Source organism: Aotus nancymaae, unplaced genomic scaffold (assembly GCF_030222135.1).
Source record: "Aotus nancymaae isolate 86718 unplaced genomic scaffold, 86718_ANA_hifiasm-v0.15.2.pri h1tg000048l, whole genome shotgun sequence".
Classification (NCBI taxonomy): domain Eukaryota; kingdom Metazoa; phylum Chordata; class Mammalia; order Primates; family Aotidae; genus Aotus; species Aotus nancymaae.
Window position 1 is genome coordinate 18,140,876 of NW_026988462.1, and position 10,408 is coordinate 18,151,283.

Consider the following 10,408-nt stretch of genomic DNA (forward strand, 5'->3'; position numbering starts at 1 on the left):
ACAGGGAGGGGAACATCACACACTGGGGCCTGCTGGGGGGTGGGGGGCTATGGTAGAGGTAGAAGGAGGTGGAGTTTAGGGGGGGATAGCATTAGGGGAAATACCTAATGTAGATGACGGGGTGATGGACGCAGCAAACCACCATGGCATGTGTATACCTATGTAACAAACCTGCACATTCTGCACATGTACCCCAGAACTTAAAGTACAATTAAAAAAAAAAAAGAAAACATTGTATGCTACCAAATGACATACAATGTCAGTAAAGCATACAGGAAAGAAATGATCATATTCTTGTTTGGGCTATCACCATGCAAACACACAGATTTTATTTCAGTCTTTATAAAACATTATCAAACTGATATTTAACAAATCTGTCTCCTCATTCTAAACTACCTTCCTTTTTCTCCATGTTGCCAGTATTGAGCCAACTGAGTAATAATTGCTGAAGCCATGCTACAGTTTAGGTAAAATTTTCTATTAAACTATAATATCCTTATTAATTGGTTATTTCTTTCAGGTTCAGATATCAACACACCTCAATTTGTTCAGGCTTATGTGATTTAGATATAATTTAAGAGATATCAGAACATTGTGAGAACTATTGATTTCATCTGTGCCCACCTAATCTTGAGGACATATGTAACAGAAACTATTGAAGTATCATAACCTGTAGAGCAGTGCTGCTCAATAAAATTTTCTGCAGTGATGAAAAAGTTGTATACCTGAGGTGTCCAATATAATCACCAGTAGTTATATGTAGCTATTGAGTATCTGAAATGAGAAGTTTGACTGAGAAAGTAAATAGTTTTATTTAATTTTAATTAATTTAAATTTATATAGCCACATAATACATAAGTAGTGGCTACCTATTAGCTCCACTCTGGAGTTAGAAGATAGTTAGAAATCAAGTATTTTCAGTGCCACAATGTATGCTAGCTATGTATCTTTATACATTGCCATTTAATTAAATAACTTCATAAATGTGTGTTTTTCTAGCCACATTGCTGTGCAGTGGGAATTCAAAGATAATACACATTCACAGTATTCTAGACATTTTTTTTTTTACTTTCTAAGGAGAAGTTGTAATAATATCTACCTCAAAAGTCACACATATTTGAATTACAAACATTTGCCCCTATCAGCGTGCCCTCATCCAAATCAAATATTGCAGACAAATAAAAAAAAGAGAACTGAGAAAAATAGATTTGGCTTCATGAAGCAGAAAAATAAATATGAACACTGATGTAAAAATTTTAATAATAAAAGGAAAAGCTTCAAAAAGAATTTAATAGGATTCAGAAGCAGAAAACAGACATATAACTAGAATGATACACATTCTAAGAAACATTCTTTTAGATTTTCTCAAATTTATTTTCAAAACATTTCAGATTTTATAGATTTTGATATATTGATTTATTTAATATTCTTTCTCCTAGTCTATGCAACTTGTAAGACTAGAAATTATGCCTCGGTTTTTCAGAGTGCCCTTTCACCTGGAATACTGCTTGACCCATAGGAAATCTTTAGGAAATATTAGATGAAAGACTGACCACATAGTGCTCACTGTGTCCTGAGCACTATGATAAGAAAATATTCAATCTACACAAAAAAACATATTGATGAAACTACATGACTTACAATAAATATTGGCATCATCATAAAAGTACAGATAATTAATACGAAGCAACACCAATATAATTTTCATACATGCAGGATATAATAGGAGTGAAATAAATATATTTCAAGTAACAAAATAAGTTAGTAACCAATAGCAACAGTTTGTTTGTTGACATTAAAAAGCGAGAATTCAATCATCTAATTTCCTTTTTCTTTCTCAGAGGATAATCACTATTTTCATGTGGGATTTTCCTCCAATGTTTTAATATATATATTAGCATGTGTGTGTATGTGTTTATGTGTTCATGCACAGTTCTATATGTTTTTATAAATTATTTGATTTTTTGTTTAGACAAAAGGGAAGAGAAATTTCAGAAAGATGGTATTCCTGATGGAAAGAAAATGGCAAAAAATGCTTAGGACTATCTTAACATTTCATTTTATTAAATATATTTTAAATGAGTTGGGCAATATATATAATCTATGAAAACTATATGAAAGGATATGGCTCTTTGTTATGTCATTAGATACATATTTTTTCAATTAGAATATTTCATTATTAAAAATGAAGTAATATATTTATCATACAACCTTAAATTTGTGGCACTATCATATATTTCTAAAACATAAAATGAATGCTGCATAAACCAGTTGTATATAAATTATTATGAATGTACAACTTTTATTGCATAATAACCACTATTGAATCCCTGAAAAGATACAAGTTAATTTAAGCAATTCTTGTTAGCTTTGTCACACAGAACACAAAATTTTAAATATTTCTTATAAAATGGAAAACTCTCATATATTTATGCATTAATTATATATAACATGCCTGGGAAACTTTAAACATATTTCTAATAACTACATATACAGTTTTCCACATATTTATTCTAACACTAGCTTTAAGTAAATGTCAATTTACACTGTTTATAAACCAACCTTAGAAGTGTCAAAAGTGTTATTTCTTTAGAAAATAATATTCTTCAGAAAATGCATTTAAATCTATTGCAGATATGCATATCTATGTTATATTGAGTTTAGAGAGAATGGCCATTAAATTGACAAGTTTAATTTCTTATTAATTTACATTTGAGCAAAACATACCAAGTGTCTATTATAATTTTGTACCCTGTTCATAAAATGTATACATTTTTATTTATGATATTGGCTTTTATCAATTTTATAAATTTTCTTTTTTTTTTTTTACCATATTCAAAAGAAGGCTTGCTTAATTTTTGCCCATGAAAAAATTTTATTCCAGCATTGAGTCATATTAAAATATGAAAAAATCTGAGTTGGCAGGAAACACATGAAATCAGCAAAGTTAAGAGAACATAGTGGTATTGAGGGAATTTGAGAAAATACTGCTTATCCAGCATCACCACCATTGCTGCCCAGAGGCAATTTTAATTAGGCTACAATTCATATTGCAGAAAGTAGTTTTGTAATTACCTTCAAATGACCAAATGATATAGAATTCTAAGGAGAGTTACATATTCCCAGTAATGAGCCAATTTGCAATTGACTGAATTTTTTATGTAAGGCATTTATTGGGCAAACAATATTTAAAAATATGTTACTTCAAATTCATATCCATGTAAATAGTTGAAATTTAGTAGCTTATTTCAGAAGATGTAGAAGTAATAAAAAGAATTTTTAAAAGAACCTACCAATCTTTACAAACATTCTGCTTTAAAAAAGTACTATTTACAAAACTGATAAATATTTACAGCTCTTAATTCAGTTTTAGATTGGACCATAAGAATTTTAATTAATTAAAATATGGAAATTATATTAGTTAAAATTTGAGGTATATCTGCTTTGTTTTGTTTTGTTTTTGTTTTTGACAAAGTTTTGCTCTGTCACCAGGCTGGAGTGCAGAGGTACAATCACGTTTCACTGCAACCTCCACATCCCAGGTTCAAGAGATTCTCCTGCCTCAGCCTCCCAAGTTGCTGGGACTACAGGCATAGACTACCACACTCAGCTAATTTTTTTGTATTTTTAGTAGAGACAGGGTTTCACCACATTGACCAGGATGGTCTTGATCTCCTGACCTTGTGATTCATCTGCCTTGGCCTCCCAGAGTGCTGGGATTACAGGCATGAGTCACCACGCTGGCCTAAAATCCAAAGTATTTCTTAAAGATGAATAAGGAAAGGGAATTGTAGTAGTTTTCACACCCATTAATAAAGACATAACTGAAGCTGGTTCCCAAGCCATGTAGAACTGTGAGTCCATTAAATCTCTTTACAAACCTCTTTACTTCATATAAACACATCACTGCATAGGCAGACATCAATCTCAGCTCATCTGTGTAATCCCTTTCAGATTTGCAGGCAAGTAGAACAGGAACATTTACATGGCTCATGCTGCTTATTGTACTATGTATAATAAACTTCTTTGGCCTCCGAACAAAGTAGTTTTCTTCTTTGTAAAGAGGTTTAATAGACTCACAGTTCCACATGGCTTGGGAGGCCTCACAATCATGGCAGAAGGTAAAGGAGGAAAAAGGCATGTCTTACATGGTGGCAGGCAAGAGAGTACGTGCAGGGGAACTCCCTTTTAAAAAACCATCAGATCTCATGAGACTTATTCACTAACATGAGAACATTATGGGAAAGACCTGCTCCATGATTCTATTACCTCCCACCAGGATCCTCCCATGACACAAGTGAATATTGGGAATTACAATTCAAGATGAGATTTGGGTAGGGACACAGTCAAACCATATCAGACATGCTTCATTTTCTGATTCAGGGTGCCTACAGGCAATTCTTCCTTATCAAATTAAATCAAAAATCATAACACTTTCTTTATCTTTATGTGTGTCTTTTTCAAAAGATGTGACTTTACTACATTAACATACCACGTCAAGCCAGAGACACACCTTATCTAAACTACAGAGAGTTAAAATCAGTGGGAATTAGGCAGAGAATATATTGATGGGTTATTTTAATTTATCTAAAAATATTTTCATTCTTTGAGATATAAACATTAACAACAGAGTAGAATTCATTGGCTGTCAATGCAGAAAATGTTTGAAATATTATGGGAAATTAAGGATATCTAAATATTTACATTATACTATTTTGAGAATAGAGTTATAAGAGAAAAAGCAACAACTACTTCTAAATAGTCAGAAAATTTAAAGTATAATTTTGGGGTGAAAACCTTACAGATGTTTCATATATGTTTAGGTTAAAAATACGTTTATAAATAATCTTATGATTCAAAACAATTTTTTGTTTTAAGTACAAGAGCAAAAATAATAATTTTGTCATATTTCATTTATGAAACATGGTTGCAATTACTACAGACTTTATATAAAAATTAATTTAGGGCCGGGCGCGGTGGCTCAAGCCTGTAATCCCAGCACTTTGGGAGGCCGAGGCGGGTGGATCACGAGGTCGAGAGATCGAGACCATCCTGGTCAACATTGTGAAACCCCGTCTCTATTAATACAAAAAAAAAATTAGCTGGGCACGGTGGCGCGTGCCTGTAATCCCAGCTACTCAGGAGGCTGAGGCAGGAGAATTGCCTGAACCCAGGAGGCGGAGGTTGCGGTGAGCCGAGATCGCGCCATTGCACTCCAGCCTGGGTACCAAGAGCGAGACTCCGTCTCAAAAAAAAAAAAAAAAAAAATTAATTTAATCCTTACAGTTAACTGTTATGAACTTCATTTAACAAGTGAAGAAAAGATATAGAAAAATTGAATGATTTACCAAAGTATACATCGATAGCAACATTGGAAACTAAATTTTACCCTAAGCAGTTTGCTTTCATAGCTGATATTCTTGACAACTGTGTCATGATTTTTATTTATACTTTGCTGCCTGTGTATATTTTATATTTTGGTTAAAGCAAACATATACATATATAAAATGTTCACATCAATATGTCAATAACTATAAGAAATTAAGAAAACCACCATACCTCTCTTGTTCTGAGAATTTAAGTAGATAGAAAGCAGAACTAAACAATTGAAATATATATAGATGTTTATACTACTATATATAGATTTACAATATGTAAGATATTTTAACTTATATTTGAGCACATGTGAGCATTAATAATTGATTTTTATATATATGATGAATACATGAATATTGTAATATTTGAAATAGAGAGAAAATACTGTTGGGAGGCAAATCTCTATGGGTTTCTCTCGTTTTTAACAGGTCTTGTGATCACAGACTCTTTCTGCCATTGTTCTAAGTTATCTAATGATTGGAGAGTCAATAGCATTAGGAAATAGATACGCTGCCTCCCTATAGAGCAAAGAACAGGTTTGCTTACAGACTCAGAAAAATATGACTATCTTTCTCCCAAATATGAGCAGATACGATATCTGCCCTCTGTATAGCATTTGGGTTTACTTCGTATAAATAAATCACTGCATAGGCAGACATCTATCTTGGCTCACCTGTGTGACCCCTTTCAGATTTGCCGGCAAGTGGAACAGGAACATTTACATGACTCGTGCTGCCTATTGTACTATGTGTAATAAACTTCTTTGGCCTCTGAGCCAAGAATCTTGTGTTTTGATAAAATCCATGAAAATCTGGCAGGCTGACATTTTATCTCACAAGTAAAGTAAAATCTCAAACTCTTCACAGTTCTTTACAAATATGGTATTTAACAATAATTCAGGATCTAGACATAGAATTAAAAATATATATATATTTTAACAAACGAAAGAAAAAATAGAATAAATGGATAGTTCAAAATTTTGTCTTAGAAAGAAATTCAAAATTGTAATTGGAGGTACTTAAAAATAATAACAATATACTTTACATAGTAAAAATTACATAGGTTGGACAAATTTGGATACACATATTTGTTTGTAAAAAATGAATGAAATAGTTGAATTACCCATTAATTTAAGAACTGAAAAAAGGTAACTAACAAGAGCTGAAGGTAGACTACCAAATTACACCTTACAAACTAAAAGATTTTTTTTAAGGCACACAACCCACCACTGGAAAATCTAATGAAGAAAATAAATGTCAGAAAAAAAGTCACATTCACATCAGAAATGAGAAGATAGATATAAAAAGGGATAGGGCATCAATTCCTGTAATTATGATAGAAATATTGACATAGTCTGTGCTAATAAGTTTGAAAATCTAGAAGGAACTGGCATTTTCTCAGGAAAATGTAAATTAGAGATTATCATGCAAGAAAGAGTAGAGCACCTACATAACAAAATAAAACAAAACAAAACAAAAAAACAGCATTGAGACTATTAAGGGAGTTTAATAAAAAATATGAAAGATATAATGAGCTCATGAAAGTATGAGGTATTGATAGATTAACCTAAATCTGGCATTACAATTTATTAACAGGGTGTACACTAAAGGATTACAAGCAAATGTGCAATTTCATCCTGAGATCAATATGAGTGCTCGTTTTGTTAACTTTACTTCACTAGTTTGTTGCTGTAATTGTTTTTCTATATATTTGTTGTTTATTTTTTCATGGGCTGTTATTAATGTTGTATGTGTAGAATACCTAAGAGGATTTTCCTAAACCAAGCAAAGATACCCACTCCCACTTACTCAAACATAAAGTTATCAATGCTAGATTTACATTGTCTTAATTCTTAATTCTTTTTGAAGAAATCCATAGGGAAACTATCTGGAAAATAATAGACTGGGTAACTTATTTAGACTTCAAAAAGTTTCTTATAAGATTAAAATAAAACTTATTCCCTTTTAGATTTTAATCCTTTTGATTTTTCTCATCTAACTTTATATAATCAGTCTCAAAGCCAAAAATATTAAGATTCAGAATAAGTCAATGTGAAAGACTGATTTCTGGATTGTTTAAAATATCAATATTAAAATGAGTTTCTTTACAAAAGAATTTTTTCTTAACAAGTATTACACAAATGTTCTTTAGTATTTCTCTCTTATATATGTGTCACTATATCATGAACAAGTATCCATAGAAACACACAAATTTCAGTTCATATTTTGAGACTAGAAATGATTATTATATATTTTATAGTAATTATGTGTTATATAATTTTGCATTCTGCTTGCTAATACAAAGCTTAAAATATATGCTATCTAAATAATGCATCCAAAATGAAGCATTAAACCATAGCAAATCCTAACTTTGAAAAATATATATTATTTGAAGAAAAATCCTTCCTTTGAAAAATATACATTATTTGAAGAAAAAAACCTGAGAGCTCCATAAAGAAATAAGTTGAAATAAAAATATTTTTATAGATTAAACTTTTTTCATGATTGAAAGTAATTTCATCATTGCTCACTCTATCTTTGCCTCCTGCTCCAAAGTAATACTTGTTTGAGGAAATATTTACAAGTCAGCATAAAGTATTTTATTCTTTAGAACAAGTGTATCAACTTACCTAAGTCCATTTCAGATATTAAAAAAAAAAATTCACTGGATTTATCATAGGCCAACCCACAATTGGGAAGCTGGCTCCAAATATCAGTTATTTATGTAATGCATCAATCTGGAAACTTACAATTTTGCTCTACATTATGAATAGAATTGCAATTTACTACATCCTACCTATTAAGAGAAAAATAGAATAGAAAGAGAAGACAGAGAAGAAAGAAAAAAAAATAAAGAAAAAAGGGAGGAGTATATCCTATGGATTGCACTTCATCTGCATCAACTGCCCATATTGAAAATTTTAGTAGTACTTGATTTCTAATCTATGTTTCTTTGCATATTCAATGTCTCATCTGGTCCTGTTCTCATGTTATTGAAATATATACACTAAATCTCATCAATTATCATGATTAATTTAGCCATTAACCATAGCCAGCCACAATTTTCTATTTACTGGACAATTACAATAACCCTCTAATCATTCTCCCACCTTCTAATACTTCTCCTATTGTCTATTCTCTATATAGAAACCATAGTGACCATTTAAATATTCCAAATGGTTACTTTTCCTGTTTCAGGAACTTTACACTTTAGAATTTTATAATTCCTGATATCTCTACTTTGCCCCTCCCCACCTTTATATGTGGTTGTATTTGTTTTACTCTCATCTGGCTCAAATATCATCTAATTCTAGAAGATTTCTTTTTCTGGCCACCCTAAATTATTATCTTTTCATTCTCTCAGAAAACAATATTTTAGATTACTGAGAGCATTTATCATTATTGGAAATTATTTTATTCTACTTTGTCTCTCACAAATGAAATATAAATTTACTATGAGAAATAAGTGATTTATATATAAAAATTCTAATGAGTCATTTTGAATATCTGAATTAGTGATTAAATCGATAAATGCACTTATTTACCAAATAATATTCATATTCTATAAACAAATAAGAAAAAGATTTAAACCACTGTAAACAAGCTTTGATTATAAACTATTTTCCCTTAGTTTGGAAAGATACACAAATAAAAATCAAACATACAAAAACTCATGGAACAGATTTAGAAATAAAAAATGCATATCTCATATGTCAATGTTTGAATTGCCCTAGGTTAGAGCACAACAATAAGAAAAAAATGTCAAACATTATTTGGATTTTTATTATTTCATTCAGTAATCACAGCAGACCAATTAAATGTAGCATTTGGCCTCCCAGCATATTTACTCAATCGTTCACTCATCCATCTGTTTATCAGTTTATTCATATTTACTCAGTGTTATCATGTTCTAAGTTTTATACTTAAGAGAATGCAATTTCAGAAGAAGCAAACAATATGATAGAGCTCATGGAACATAAACAATAATTCTAATGAATGTATAATTCAATAATACTTTTATTGCAGAATTACATTCAATAAACATTGGCATGTTTGGATGTTTGTCTTCTCCAAATCTTATGTGAAAATGCCATCCCCAGTATTGGAGGTAGGGCCTGGTAGAAGGTGTTTGAGTAGTGGGGGCAGATCCCTCATGAATGGCTTAGTACCCTCCCTGTGGTAGTGAGTAAGTTCTTTCTCAGAGTTTACATGAGATCTGGTTGTTTAAATAGTCTGGAACCTCACTCCACCTTGCTCTCTCTCTCTCACCATGTGACACTGCATGCTCTCCTGCCTGCTCTCCCTTTGCTTTTTGCCAAGACTATAAGCTTTCTGAAGCCTCACCAGAAGCAGATGGTGGTGCCACGATTTCTAAAGCATGCAGAAGGATGAGTCATCCCTACTGCTCCAGTTCCTTTCGTGGCTCAACTGGCTTCCAGTACAGCTTGGCCCAATACTCTGGAGGGTGTAAGCCCTCAGCTTTGATGACTTCCAGGTGTCATGAAGTCTGTAGGTGCTCAGAATGCAAGAATGAAGAGGTGTGGCAGCTTCTAACTAGATTTCAGAGGATGTATGAAAAAGCCTGGGTGTTCAAACAGAAGCCTGCCACAGGGGCAGAACACTGGAGGAAACATTATACTAGGGCAGTGCCAAGGGGAAATAAAAGATTGGGGCCCCAAAATGGAGTACGTACCACAGCACTGCCAAGAAGAGCTGTGGTAATGGAACCACTACCTTTGAGACCCCAAAACAGTAGAGCCACTGGCAGCTTGCACTCTGGCAGCAAATCTGTAGACACTCAATTCCAACTCATGAAAGCAGTCACAGGGTCTGCACCCTGGAAAACCACAGGAGAGGAGCTGAGCAAAGCTTTGGGAAGCCACTCCTTGCACCAGTGTGCCTGTGGAAGCAGGACATGGAGTCAAAAGATATTATTTTGGAGCTTTAAAGTATAAGGAATGCCCTGCTGGATTTCAGACTTTCATGGGGACCTTTGTCCCTTTCTTTTGGCTGATTTCTCTCTTTTGGAATGG